The sequence below is a fragment of the Pelmatolapia mariae genome, unplaced genomic scaffold (genome assembly GCF_036321145.2).
Source record: "Pelmatolapia mariae isolate MD_Pm_ZW unplaced genomic scaffold, Pm_UMD_F_2 NODE_ptg000291l+_length_42261_cov_1, whole genome shotgun sequence".
In the NCBI taxonomy this organism is placed as follows: Eukaryota; Metazoa; Chordata; class Actinopteri; order Cichliformes; family Cichlidae; genus Pelmatolapia; species Pelmatolapia mariae.
Window position 1 is genome coordinate 4,567 of NW_027051981.1, and position 15,482 is coordinate 20,048.

General features: G+C 40.8%; 1 pseudogene; it reads left to right on the forward strand.

Moving 5' to 3' along the window:
* Positions 1 to 2,082: 2,082 nt before the first annotated feature.
* The window catches only part of LOC134622932 (CREB-binding protein-like), a 31,243-nt pseudogene continuing 17,843 nt past the window's right edge, over positions 2,083 to 15,482 (forward strand).

Genomic DNA, 15,482 nt, shown 5'->3' on the forward strand with positions numbered 1-15,482 from the left:
GATTTGTGTGTATCCACTTTTGAGTAAATCACACATTGTTTCCCGAGTTACATATTTTTGTTGTCATATTTGCACTCATGTAAGTGACCCTTCTTTACCTGTGGATGTTTGTTTTCTTCTGCCTTTGAGACAGTGAAATGTGGAAAGTGAAATGTAATCGACGTTCCCATGTGAATTTTTCGATGAGAATCCTCCGGATGGTTATCACATCAATTCACACTGGTTCAACTTTATGCAGACTCTGTCCAAGGGAGCTTTTATTGTAAGGTCCGATTTAAACTTTTGCATTCCTACATACAGCTCCATGGATTATGTCTGAAGAAAACTTCAGGGCTGCAGTGCATATGTTAAAACGGTTAATGCCCGCCTTCCCCCTCCTTACGGTTGGGGTTCCCCAGACTGCATGTGGCCATACCCAACCAAAACATTGCTTTGCATTTTTGGTATCCAGCCAACAAGCTTAGGGGCAAGGTTGGGGTGTGTTTGTGTTTAGATTTCCATTTTGAAATGAAAAATGCAATGCCAGGCCTTAGCGTATGTAGTTGAAGTGAATACAGCTGCTTGGAGAGCATCCATGTGCCTGCCTGATAGACGGCATGGGCTGAGAGGAATGAGAGAGGAAAAGATGGATTGTCCCTTCAGCCTCAAACAAGCTTCCTCCACATGGAGCACCTGCGTGCCTGATGCTGGGGACAGACAGCGAGCTCGCAAGGCAGATCTGCAAGCCTGTGTTTACTCAGGGAAGTGTGTAGGCCAAGTGCCCTCATTAAAGCCGGGATCCTGACTGAATCTCAATGAAGACATCCAGCAGCAGTGCTCAGTCCTGTAGCATTAAGGTCTTGTTCATCATATACTGAAAAGTGATTTGCTTAACAGCGCCTTTCATACAGTGACATTTCTTGGCTTCATTACTTTCAGTTGCACAAATTCAGTAAATTGGCACTTTTGTGGAAGAAATTGTCAGTTGCATACATTCCAGTTATGTCCTCCACTCTTTACACAAGACCAACAAACCGCTTCACAACATGCTTTTGAAGAAACAAGTTAGCCAAATAAGATTTCAGGTAATTCTACTCTCGTCAGGCACGTTATACTGAATAGGCAAGTTAATGTCACTTATAGAGGGAAATAAAAACGGAGAGCTGCAGGGTTCGAAGCATGTTTCTTTGGTGATTTTGTGCCGTTAGGTAAACTCGTGATCAAGGCTGTGGAAAGTGATCTTGTTTCACAGTTTGTCCAAAGAGTTGATTCTTCTTAGTGATTCAAAGCTGTAAGACATGCACAGCTCCTGTGCTTTTGTCACCATCTTAATCACTAATTCTCAAACAAATCGTGGCTCCCTAGGCTCTCACCATTATGCTCACACCTCTGGATGGTGTGACACAAATATTCCTACGCCACCCAGCAGGAACCCCGAGTGCTGCTGGATTCTCTTGTCACACTGTGTTTGTCAGCCAGTAGCGATGCTTTATCACGCTTTATGCTTATTTTGTCTTGCACTGCAAGGGACAAGGCCACAGTGCAGCAGCAGTTAGCATGTTGGCTCATTAATATTTCATAATTAGAATGTTTGTGAACACTTGGACTGAGACCAAGGGTCAACTGAGGAGTAAGAGCCCTTTTTTCTTTTTCTTTTTTAAACACAGCAGGATTTTTCATGGCTCAGCCTTTACAGTCCATTAACTAAATGTATTGAATCTGTTATTTGATAAAAATCATGTTTTTCTCATTTTCTGATCATTTGATAAGCAAATGCCTCTAATTCTCATAAAAATGAAAACCATAACGGACAAAAATGGTTACAAAGTTTTATTACCATGCTGGCTATTTTTCTGCTCTGGTTGGAATGTTTATGGTGGGGACTCAAAACTGTTAAAAAGTAGAAAAAAATCTTCCCAGTGTCATGTGTTGCATTGTAGAATAAGTTGCTAGCAGTAGATAAGAAGATCTAGATGCTCTGGTACTCAGTGATTTAAGTACAGGCTTATTTGATGCAGAGGAGAATGAATGCTTGGCACTGATTCACATGGTTGTATAAAACATTGTGTGACATTTTGCTTCTCTATCCCTTCTCATAGATCTTGGGTCACTCTCCTGGGACGATTTGGAGAATGACCTTCCAGATGAGTTGATCCCCAATGGAGGTGATATTAGCCTGATGGGCGGGATGCCTTCAAATGGTGGAGCAGCACCTGGAGCTGGCGGACCAGGAGGCACTCAGTCAGGACTTGGCGGTGGCAGTGCCTCTGTCGTCCCAGATGCAGCGGCCAAGCACAAGCAGCTCTCAGAGCTCCTTCGGGCTGGTAGCACTTCTAATATAGGCACAGCTAGCTCTCAGCCAGGCAGCATGGGGCCACAGTTAGGAGCACCACTGGGTAAGAGCCCTCTTGGCCAGGGCTCCCCCAACAACCACCCGTCCCCTCAGGCCCAAAAAGCAGGAACCCCAACTGGAGTAGCAGGACAGAACAACAACAACAATACTGCAACTATGGGCTTAAACACAACTGGGTTCAGTCAGGCCATGATTAACAACAACCAGGGCCATACTGGACTCCTGAACCAGGGAGGGCAGCCGCAGCCTGGGCAAGTGATGAATGGTGGCCTCGTACCTGGAGCTGGGAGAGGACGTGGGGCAGGGGTAACAGGCATGCAGTACCAGGGACAGACAATGCAGGGAACTGCAACAGGACAAGGAGGATCAGGTAGTGCATTGGCAGAGACGCTCACACAGGGAGGGCAACAGATGGGAGCTCACACTACCCTCAGTACTGCTCAGCAAGGAGGCAACATGAACAAGGTGAGTGAAGCTTATTTTTTTGTTTGTGTTTGTTTTATATCAAGTGTTTGCACACGCAAATTGTGAGCCCCAAGTATTTTTTGGCACACACGGGATATTTCTGTGGCACTGATTTTTTTTGTTTTGTTTTAAATTGCATTGAAGTATTCATTTTTGATTAATGAAAAGGTGTATTGGAACAACTTTAACACCGGACACAAACTAGGTGGTCACTCATTGTATAGGCGAAGTCGAAAAGCTTGTTAATGTGGCATTTTTGCATCTTGTCATTCTGGGCCCAGTTTATGCTGTGATCCTCTATTAATTGACGCTAACATTTAAGCCAGTAAAATTATTTTGTAAAAAGTTTAACCGATGCGGAGGCTGGATTTGTTGAGCCTTGTTACTATGCACAAATGTTCGCACTTATTTGGGAGTGAAAGCAACATTATTGGACAGCAACGACCTTTTATGTGATCACCTGGCGCAGCTTTAAAACTGTGCTCATGGATTTTTGAAAAAAAATTTTTTAGTACTACAGTGACACAGCAGAAATTAAAACTGCTGTATGAAGTTTATATTGTAAACAAAGGTTTTGTTTCTCCCTAAATATATGACATGTCTTTAAAGATCCACCACAAAACTATGTTAAATGTTCTGCTACCTCAGAAAACATCTGTTTTAAAGCATTTTACATGTTTGTGCCTTTCTCTTCTTCAATTTTTTTGGCACATACTTAAGGTCTATACTGTTGATTTTCATTAATAACCTTTTGGATAGAAATCGCATTTAAAAACTCTTGAAACACCTTTAATTAAATTGAATTGAAATTGCTGGATTTTTTTCTTTTCTTTAATTCCCATTTTTTTTATGTTTCTGCTGGTTATCCGTTTGACCTGTCAGTGCAAATTAGGGTGATTTTTATTTTTAGAATCTCATTCACAATTTATCTTGTGAAATATGGAGAATTGTTCAACTTTCCTAAAATTTGCAGCAGATCCTAACTGAAAAGGAACTAGCATTAAACGAGATCTATGGAATTGTTTTTATTGCATTATATTTCAGTTGATTTTTAATAAAAGACATCTTACATTTTCCTTATTGCCCAATCCCATTATAAATGTTGTTTTACTTTGCTTTGTGTAGCAACCTTTCATAAATGGCAACGTTAAAAATCTAGACTCGTGGAATTAACAGCTCGCAGTAGGACAGGGCAATATGGCCAAAAATATTCATCACGATATATATTTTAAAATTTGCGATAACGATATAACTGACAATATAATTAACTCGAGACAAAATACTTTACAACTGCACAACTTTATTAGTGCAAACGCAAATTCCTTGCTGACAGTTTAACCAAAAGGTATTTCCAGTGGAAATTGGCTGATATATCCTGAGCATAACCGTGTATAATATCCACAAAACTTAAAAAGAGCTTATAAACACACACAATGCGGTAATATTATGTTGAAGCACAGTACGTATTACTCCGCGAGGCTCTTGACTACGGTAGCCGTAATGCCCCGGCAATCCATCAAGCGGTGCGGCTTCGTAGCTTACCAATATCGTACTAAAAAAAATTTTTGAAAGATTTTTGAGCGCCGTGTACCACATAAAATCGGTTTGGTAATAACGGCGGCCCGCTTGCATGCTCTACCAAAAAAAGTGCTTTGGTGTGCATCTGCCGGACGAAAGCCAAACCAGTTCCAAACCACTGAAGTTACACCATGTTTACAAACCAATTCTGGTTCATCCGTTTCATTCAACGATCCGTTTTCGCCCTTCTTATTCTCCGTCTCTGCCATGCTTTTTCCACCATGTGCGTATGAAAACAAAGGCACTGCGCATGCGCGTTTTACCCATATTCTATCGCGATATTTCATTTTCTTATCATTGCCTAACATTATACCAGTATTACCGTGAACAGTATGATATGGCCCAGCCCTAGCTCGCAGTTATTCTCAAATTATATAGGACACAGTTTGGTTTGCATAGACAGTTATTTTGAAATGCTTTTCGTGCATCTGAAAAAATTACTAGAGCTTAGCTTTATATAGCTTTTAATTGGCTGTGTAATGAGATGGAGATTCATCTCAAATGACTTTTTACATTCACTATAGCAACACACCAAAGCTTTTGTTATCATTGATTAGGAGTTTAATTGAAGCCCCTCCTCAACACACACTCTGTGTGATGAAGGTAGGCACGAGTGCATCTGTATCTATACACTTCGCTAGTCACGTTTTATGGTTCATCTAAACAGTTCTTTCTTCCAGTCCACTTGTTTATAGTGTCCTAAGCACTCAAAAAATGCATACTCCACTGTTGGCAGGGGACTGGTACACTGCTGTCAACTGTTCAGTTGTTGTTAAGATTAGTCTAGGGATGCATAATTATGTGTGTGTCTATGCGAGAGTTTATAGTGTCATTTGCGGCTTACACGTACACTTGTCACCAATGTGGTTTTGCAGGAAATCACTAGGAAGCCATCTATTTAACTGGCTGTGTCAAAGCCAAGACACCAAATTTGTTCTTAACCACAACACACATACACAGAAGCTCCAGTCTTCTGAGAAGAGACTTACTGAGATAGTGAATGTGTGTCGAGTCATTCCCAGCGTCTGTAGACACGATTTAACCACAGAAACAATTAAAAGCTGATGTCGAAGTTACAGTGACGGGGCTGTCAGCATTTACAGAAACAGGCCTGTTTTTTGTGTGTGTGCCTCTGTCAGGGATTTTTCCTGCACAGATTTTGGTGCCTCCCACAGCCAGTTAATGCCAAGAAAAATCAAAAGCGCCTAAATGATAGCAATTGAGACTGTAAGCCGGGCATTGCTTCCAAGCTGTTTTCGAACCTGTTTAGCGTATCCCAGTTTTATAACCAAAGTCATCTGACAGAGTCACTATTCACATTTTTAAAAAAGCCTAGAATGATCTCTGATTTCATAATTTTGTTCTGAATCATTATTTTGCATGAGAATACAGATAAAGCTACATGTTGCTGAAGCTTCCCGTTAGCAGCTACACTGACAGTTTGTAGCCCTCAGGTCAAGAGCTGAAGTTACACAGTTAACGGCTTCATTTGTCATATGCCAACTTTCTGGAAGGGGAAAACAGGAGCTAAAGTGGAGTGGTGTACACGAAGAGTCCACGGATGTTCTGCAGGTTTAAATATAACCCAAAAAGTTGTAGTTGTTTTTTTTGTTTTGTTTTCTGTTCTAGCTGCCTGTCATAATTAAATTATGGGCCAATTCACTTTAAGTCAAACTACAAACCCCTACTTGGTTAAAAAAAAAAAAAAAAAAAAGTTTTTGTTGACAATAAAGCACATGTGTCAAAGTCAAGGCCCGGCGTACATTTATATCCGGCCCGCGAGATCATTTTATATAGATGTACTATTATTGTTACGCATGGCCCGGCGATATGAGGAGCTAATAATATACAAACTACAGATCCCATAATGCAGCGCTGCAACCTCCTTGCTGAACGCTAGGCTAACTGGGAACATTCCCGCGTCAATCAAGTCAAACTTCTGTTATTGCGAAGCTAGCCGCTCACAATGGTGGAGAGAAAAGTTGATTCTGAAAGCAGAGCCTTTCAGCGCCAGTGGGTGACTGAATATATGTTTACAGACATTGCTGGTAAACCCGTGTGTCTTATTAGTGGAGCTAATGTGGCTGTAATTAAGGAATTTAATTTAAGACGGCACTACGAGACAAAACGTCAGGATAAGCTGAAAAGTACAGACATGTATAGACAAGAAAAGTATAGACATGACATTGCACAGCTGGCCATCTTCATCCGTGGAGAGGAAATATTGAACATTAAATCGATGCACGGGACAACGACAGGAAAAGACATTTTTTAAAACGTATGTCAAAGTGTAACCGACATGAAACTGCCCTGGGACAAACTTGTTGGACTTACAACAGATCGAGCGCCGGTTTTGTGCGGTGAAAAAAAGTGGACTAGTCAGCAGGATGCGAGTAAAGATGCAGGAGGAGAACTGTACCGGTGAGTTAACAGCATATCACTGCATCATACACCAGGAAAGGCTGTGCTGTAAAGTCCTAAAAATGGAGCATGTAATGATCACCGTAACGCAAACCGTAAATTTTATCTGAGCTAAAAGTTTAAATCAGCGTCAATTTCAGTCTTTTATGTGGGAACTAGATTCAGAGTTTGCCGACATTCCTTATCATACAGAGGTCCGTTGGCTGAGTTGGGATAAAAATTCTCAATAGAGTTTTTGAGCTTGGCAAGGAAATCTGTCAGTTCATGGACATGGCATGTATGATGCGGTGAAGGCATTTCAAGTGAAGCTGTCACAAATGCACCAGTGCAACTTGCCTCACTTTCGCTGTTGCCAAGTCATGTTTAACCAAGTCAGCGGACTTTGCTGAACTGCACCTGTGCAGATTCAGATGGAGCTGCAGTGTAATGATACATTCAAGGGAAAGTACGACACTGAATGGCCCAATAAATGTTTATATTGTTTGGCCCGCGACCTAAAGTGTGCCTTGAGTTTTGGCCCCCTGTGCAATTGAGTTTGACACCCCTGCAATAAAGAGTGTTAGGTCTAACTTTTAATTTAAAAAAAAAAGAAAGAAAGAAAGAAAACCTTATTTTTACCCCATGACTTATGGCCAAATATGAATCATAGCTCAGCGTGTCCAATCATATAGGGTTTGTGTTTAACCCTTTAAAACTGGTCGGAGCGGGCATGCTCCGTTTTGCGTAACTATTTTTAAATCTCTGTAGAACTGGAACCACGTAAGCTAGCGCAATATTTTTTTTTTTTTTTGCATATGAAACCGGAGGAGTTGTACCTACAACTTGTGCCATTAGCTTGTCCTAGGTCACAGTTTCCTTCCACATATAGCTTCCCAAAAAATGCATAAAAAGCACTTGCAGGAACAAAAACATAATATTCCAGAAACGTGCTTTGCTGATCCGATCAGCTGTTCGTAACACTTTCTACGTTGGAATAGACGTCAGCGCGAGCTATCGTGTGTCTGCCATTATCTGCCCGAAACCGGAAGTGACGTCATTTTCGCGGAAAATGTAGGGGTTTTTTTTACCTTCAGGGCCTTATAAGCCTATACTGGTGTTTTTAAAAGTTATATTTGACTTTATGCTTTTCTGTATTGTTTCTGGGATGCTTAGAACTCAAATTGCACTGCTGGAAATTGTTTATTTTGATGCACATGCTGTTTTTTTTTGTTTTGTTTTGGTTTTTTTGCCAATTTACATTATAATATTTATTTTTGTTTTTCCTGCAGTATATAAAAATTGGTGTATTTCAAAAATAAAACTATGAAGACACTCAAAATAAATTTTCCATGGTTGGAAACTATTTTGTGCAACTTTTTTGTATTTACAGTTTTGAGGGATAAGCCTCTTACATTTCTCTGACTAGAAATATATGTTTAAAAAAAAAAAACGATTTTCAATTTTTTATTTTTTTTTATTTTTTTGTAGTTTATTCCACTTTTTGGCAATTTATGTAGTTACTATGGACTTAATGCATATATATAGGGATGGGTATTGATAAGATTTTCACGATTCCGATTCCATTTTCGATTCTGTATAACGATTCGATTCTTTATCGATTTTCTTATCGATTCCTTTTTTCTTTTTTTTAAAAAAAAGGACACTAAGGTCGATTAGCTTAGAACTTTGTTTTATATCTTCTCTTTGAACAAGATAGAAATTTAGGAGTAACATGGCCTTACAAACCCAACAGTGAGATCTTAAGAGATCCAGCCTATGGCTCTTCAATGGGGTGTCACAGGGTCCCTGGGGAAAAAATTGTAAATGTAAAATAAATATTCTTCTGTAGCAATAACGAAGTATAACATAAATTATTCTGTAGCAATTACACAAGAATATCCAGTAATCTCCCTGCCTACAATTAAACACATTCACTTACCAAAAATCGGGGGCATCTGGTCTGGCAAATGCCTTTTACCACAAACTTAGTCACTGCTCGGTGACATTCTGGCCTGAAAGGAGACGCTACCGGTAGACTGCAGCAAGAACTGCCAGCATCTGAGCCATCCAGACTCTGTCTGTCTCTCTCATCATGGTCACCTAAATTCACAGTAATGGCAGGTTTTGTAATAAGGCAGGTCGCGCTAACATAATATGCACTGTTAGTTGATTATTTACCTGCCGCATTAACGGGAGAGGACGTGCAAACGTTACCGCTGCTGCTGGGTTGAGATTCACGAGTCCGGAGCGGAATTAAAAAGACGACATTCATTTAAGGTCATCGCGTGTTTTGTGAGCAAATGCTTTTGCATATTCGTAGTGTTTCCTCCCTTAAATGAAATATCTACTTTGCAAGTATTGCAAGTTGCCCTGTTGTCATCCGTTCTCGTAAAGTATGACCAGACTTTTTAGCGTTTCAGCCGCCATGTTTCCTGCCAGGTAAATGATGCTCCGCAACGCGGTGACGTCATTCGAGGCGACTGGAATCAATAAGGGAATTGTTTGCAAAAATGGCAAACAATTCCAAGGAATTGAAACAGTGGGAACCGGTTCTCAACAAGAACCGGTTTTCGATACCCATCCCTACATATATATTATTAAAATTTGGGATATAACTGTTGTATTGATGTATAGCAACTTGAAATGCTTCCACAAATGGCACTACAGCATGTAAAAATATAAAGATAAGCTCTGGTGGACTTGGTTCTATGGTAGGTCTTAAAGGGTTAATCTATTTACTTATAGTATTTGCTTATTAACAACTAAATGTATAGTTTTCTTTCAAATAACACAACACAGACTCATTTTGGGCTGATTGCATTTATGGCCATGCGTAGTCACCCACTCGAGGCCCGTTCTGAGCCAGGAGAAACCTTGTCCGTGTGCATGTTTTAGGCTCAGCTGGTCCTCTGTGATTATCATGTCACCAACTGCTCTGAAGGAGAAAACCACCAGACCCATTCTTTGTATGCGGCTTCCTCTATTGTCCTTTAATCGCAGGTTGTAAATCTCTTTCTGGGCATTTGTGTTGGTGAGAAGCTTCTTACCGCCACATGCTCCTTTTGTTATTGTATACGCATGAGCACTCGTCCAGCCTTCTCCGGCTTATTGGGTGGCTGCTTACCATTTCAGTGATGCAGAGAAAGACAGGTATTGTAAACCACTTAATAAGTTGAAATGACAGAGGCGGAGTACACTTGGGATGAAGGAGGGAGGCCAGCTCAGCTGAACAGTCTCGCCTGGCAGCAACGCGGTGAGATGATAGTTGGCAACTGTCCTGCCTGTCGATGTGTGGAGTGTGTCAGAGAGCGGGGGACTGAATGGAGAGAGTGAAACGAAGGGGGTGGGTGTGGGTGTGTGTCCGTCTGCTCAGCTGTGTTGAAAGCCTGCCAGTGTCTGGTCGTCTCAGCTGGGTCTTTTTTATCTGGTCTGTTGGAGCGGTGTCAACAGCCTGAGGGGGATACAGCCTGGCCTGGCATGGCAGAGTCTGGTCTGGTCTCCCAGCAGCTCTCTGGATGAGAGAGCAGCAGCAAGTTAATCAGTGTATAATGCAAGGCACTAACAAGGATTTTATTCCCTCCAGCGGCACACATCTTAATGTATGCACTCAGACTTCTTGAGCGTGAGCGCTATTTTGCTTTGGATGTAGTTGGATTTTTATAAACCGTTCAGTCAAACTTTGAAACTTATGACAGTCATGGCTGCTGTATTGCAGTGCTGATTTGGTTTGTTGTCCTCTCTGTTTTAGGCTCTGCTGACAGCTGTTTGGTTTATCTAGCCCATTCAAGTAGATTAAGTTGTGAATGCACTAGAGCTCCAACGATTTGAGTAATCCGATAATAAAAAATTCTCGACAAACATTCTTTGCTTCGATGCTTCGTTTAACACGTGGCTCTGTGTTATTTCGCACACATTTGCGACGGAAAACAGACCTGCAATAGAAACGTATTTATGACAACATTAAGCCCACGCAGCCCCCAATTTTAAACAAAAACCAATAACACAACAGCAGTGATGATGACACATATTAATTAACATTTAAACCATTACACATCTGTTTTCAGCAGCACAGAAACTTTGCGTCAGAGCGCAGGACAAACTTCAGAATGCTGATATGCTCGCTTTTCTTCATTGCAGCCACCACATTCTCCTTTAAAGTCTTACAGACGCAAACTCACTTTTCGCTCGACTTCTTCACACTTAGACACACATGCACAAAAACCCGTAAACATGGACACACAACAAATCTGCTTCATCCAGGAGATAAAACTCTGCCAGAGAGAACTTGAGTGTTTATATATTTTTGCATTCAAGACAATGTTTTCTTTAAAAAATTAAATTTAATATGGCATGTAACTACAATCAAAGGGTTTATCTTTTTTCAGGTTTTTTTTTTTCTGACAGATGTTATATGCAGTTAAACTTACAACACTGCAATTTCTAAAATGGAAACCACTTTATCTCTTATCCAATTACTCGATTAATCGGAGGACTAATCAATAGATTATTCGATTACTAAAATAATTGATAGCTGCAGCCCACAATTAGACCAGTAGTTGTTTGAACTTTGCTGCCTGCTTCGTTGTGCACCAGAAGAACATGTTTATTAAATCCCTTATTTGTATTTTATAACTATACAATGATGGTTGCAGTTGATTTGATTCAAAATTTTTGTGCCCATTGAAGTTGCTTAATGTCATTAACATTCCGGTTGGTGTAACCAGAATGTTTTCCTGTTTGGATGCCTTTTAAGATGTTACACAGACAGTAAATGGCAGCACCTCTGTCTCTGTGACGGGAAGTTTTAAACAAGGAATGTGAGACAATCCTAAAAACCACAGAGCAATCTCTGGAGCTGAAAAATAATGGCAGTCTGGAAGTGTCAAAAACTGCAGTTTCTCTTGTAACCATTTGAGACTGGCTCCAAAAGCAAGGTAACCCCCATAGACTCCTATGTTAAAATGCACAATATTACAGCATTAAAAAGGTGTATTTACAGTGTGGTACAAACTAAGTTTTGGCAGCTATGAAGGGTTTTCTTCCTCCTAACGGCTCTGAGTCAGCTGAACTTTTTGTGCACCTCAAGCGCTTGGATAGTGGAGTTGGCTGCATTGTTGGATGGGTGTCCCAAATAGGAAGCTGGAGCTATTACTAGCATTTGGAGAAGTTTTAATGGCTGATCTGCTTAAAATTATGGCTTGTTGTATGGTATATGGTACATTTAGGTTTGAAAAACAAATATGCCGTATCACATCAAAAGTTGAGAATGTAGAGTCCAAAACCAATGGGTGGCGTCACAGCGGCAGTGTCCATCTTTTATACTGTCTGTGCTTAAAAACCTGTGCAAACTTGGAAGAGGAATGACTGTTTGCTGAGTTAAAGTGGCATGTAACCACCTTCTCCAAGGGTGTGTGGATGTTAACCTGCAGGTGAAATAGGTTGGCGTTAACACAAGCTGCCATTGGCCACACTGATGTGAAATTGTGTGTTTGATGCCACAGATTTCCAATTTCAAACGGTGCTTAACCATGCCCTTTAGACTGTGGCATTGTTTTGTTTTAGTTGAGGGAAATTAGTTGACAGGAACACCTCCAGAGTAAATAACAGGTGCACAACTCCACCCACATATGTGATAAGAGTCGCATATGTGAGACTGCGAAACTGGGTCATAATCTTTTAAGATACATTGTGTTCCTGACAATTTGTGCAGATTTGTTATTATACAAGCTTTTCTTAATAAAACTTAGTAACAATTTCTCCTACAACCCAAAAGGATCTTGAGATCACAATTTATGATTAATTACCTGTTGAAATAGCTAATTAAAGAAAAAAGCTAGAGTAGAAAAGCATTTTTCTGGTGACTCATGTTAATTGCTGCATTGTTAGTAACATTTTCAGTTGCGCCATGCCTACTAACTAGCTTAAGAAAAGAAGGGAGCAGGAGGAAAAATGACTCTGTAGTCAAGAAGTCTTTCCTGGCAATAGCTTGTGTCATGCTGAGTTGACAGGATGCCAGAGCATCACTGTGCTGCTTAGAACAGGACCAGGCACAATTATCCTGGCGCAGCTACGCAATTGCTTGTCTTGGCAGAGGGGGTCTTGTAATGACAAATTGGCATTGAAATTGAGGCAGAACCTTTTTTGGCATGTTAAGGCTGTAAATGAGGAACTAACATAGTCCCTCAGGTAAACATTTAACCACATCAAATCAAATGTTTTAAACTTGTGAGTGCTTTAATCAATCTGAGTCCGTCCCTTCAGGATTCTGGACTGTAAGCGGTTTTGTTTTTGTGGGGGGGTTTTTTCCCGCAGCTAACAACACTGCTCGATTACTGTGCTGACTTATTGGTCATTTGTCCGTATTTTCAGATGGGCCTGGGTAGTAATGGTCCGTTTGGGGCGCAGTCCTACGGTCAGGGAGCTACAGGACCTGGCCAGCAGCTAAACCCTCAGCAGCAGCTCCAGAACAAGTCTGCCCTTGCCAACAGCCTGCCACCCTTCCCTAATGAGCTCAAAGGAGCTGCTGTTACTAGCGTGCCAAACATGGTCAGTACGTTTTAGACATATTCAGATATTACTGTACACAAAACATTTATTTTTCTTGTTTTTCTTTATCAGTACCATTTACAAATAAATGATCTCCTTTTTGGCACCATTTCTGAGTCACACTGTTGAATTGCTGATAACTCATCAAAACTTTGACATTTGTCTGCCCGTTTCATCCGTGCAGCAGCTCCAGCAGCAGCCGCCTCAGCAGCAGGCAGCGATGCTCCCGCTGGCCGGCGGTGGAGGTGTGGCAGTGCTTCGGCAGGCCCCACAGCCGACCCTGAGAAGCGCAAGCTGATCAGCAGCAGCTGGTCCTGCTGCTCCACGCACATAAGTGCCAGCGACGAGAACAGGCTAATGGGGAAGTGAGGGCCTGCGCCCTGCCTCACTGCCGCACTATGAAGAACGTCCTTAATCACATGACGCACTGCCAGGCTGGCAAATCCTGCCAGGGTGAGTAGAAGCATTTGAAATGAAGTGAAGGAAATGAACGATAATTTCCAGATGGACAGTTCATGGAAGTCGACCCCTTTTTACACTGATTGAGACATTAAAGGGTCAGAACAAAAATAGCTTAGCTCTTAGTAAACACCCGCAGCTTTTTATTCAAGCTGCTTTTAACAAAAAATTTTGTTTTATTTTTATTTGTTTATTTTGCATTTTTTAAAGGCCTCTACTGCCCTTAACAACAAAAAAGATGGTCTATTTTATCTATACCTGTATCTATTTAGTATTAACTTGTTTTTACCCCTCCTACCCATAAGAGTAGTAAAACAAATGACAAAACAACATACAGCTAGAAATTAAAACATCATAACATCACTTTTTTAAGCCACAGGAATTTGAGCCACACAGACTGGACTTTCCCCAGGGAAAGAATCTGCACTGGGTGAGCTTTCTTTGCTAAGATCCAATATTGGTAACTGAATCTAAGGTTTATTTAATTCAGGTTGCGTTGTGTTGACAGCTGAATTTGCAGATTCAGTTGCTGTGTTACCATTTCAGAAGGAAAAATAGTTTCTTGAATAGATAGCACGGTGATCCGTCCATTCTCTTATCCTTATCAGGGTTGCAGGGAGGGCTGGAGCCTATCCCAGCTGTCATAGGGCGAGAGACAGGCTACAACCTGGACAGGTCGCCAATTTGTCACAGGCTAACGCATAGAGACAGACGATTCACACTCACATTCACACATAGGGCAATTTAGAATCATTAATTAACCTAACCTCACAAATTGCATGTCTTTGGACTGTGGGAGGAAGCCAGAGTATCCGGGGAGAACTACAACAGTGATAATTCTACTTATTTTACACACAAACCTGATCAATAGCTGCCCTCAAGAAGAAAACTGCTGACATTTGAGCATGCATTTGGGATAACGTTTTTTTTAGCAGCAGCTTTCTTTTCATTTATTCTCATATTGTGGCCATCTGTGTTGCTATTTTTGGTAGAAGTATGCCTTTTTGTCATCATCCTGAAACAGCGATTAGATTCATGGAATAAATTTAAAATTGGATTTCATTCACAAACATTTTCAGATGTATAAAATCTCCATGTAGGAGCCCCCTTTGGTAGGAACTGCTTCTTTGAACATCCTTCTTGGCCAAGTTTCCACAAGCTCTGTGCACCTTGATCTTGGCAGTTAAACTAAGAACACTCACAGAATTGTCCCAAAGCTACTCCAGCTGCATCTTGGCAGTATGCTTTGGGTTATTGTTGTGCTGAAAGGTGAATGGAACAGTAGAAGTGGGTTTTTGGTTACCAAAGCCGTTCTTGTTTTTTCCAAATTTAGAAATTCAGAAATTCCTGCCTTCCATGCATCTCATGAGTTTCTGAAGCTAGTGTGCTTCTAGAGACATCCAAAGGTTTTATGGTTCATGCCTCTCCGTCATTTTTAAAGAGAGACACTGAACTTGATGTTTTGTTTTTTGTCCTCTCTATTTGTTGGATCATGAACATAAAATTGAGTTTCTCAACCCTGTCCCCTTTTGCCTCAGGTACTTTAGAATTTTAAAAATTCCACAATCACCTACAGGTTAGGTTTTTTCCTCTTTGTTCTGTATATGTTTGAAATGTATATTTTGTGATTAGGTTATTTGAGGTAAACTAATGGACGTGTCAGCTTTATCAATTTAGCAAATCTGCAACACAGGGGAACAAA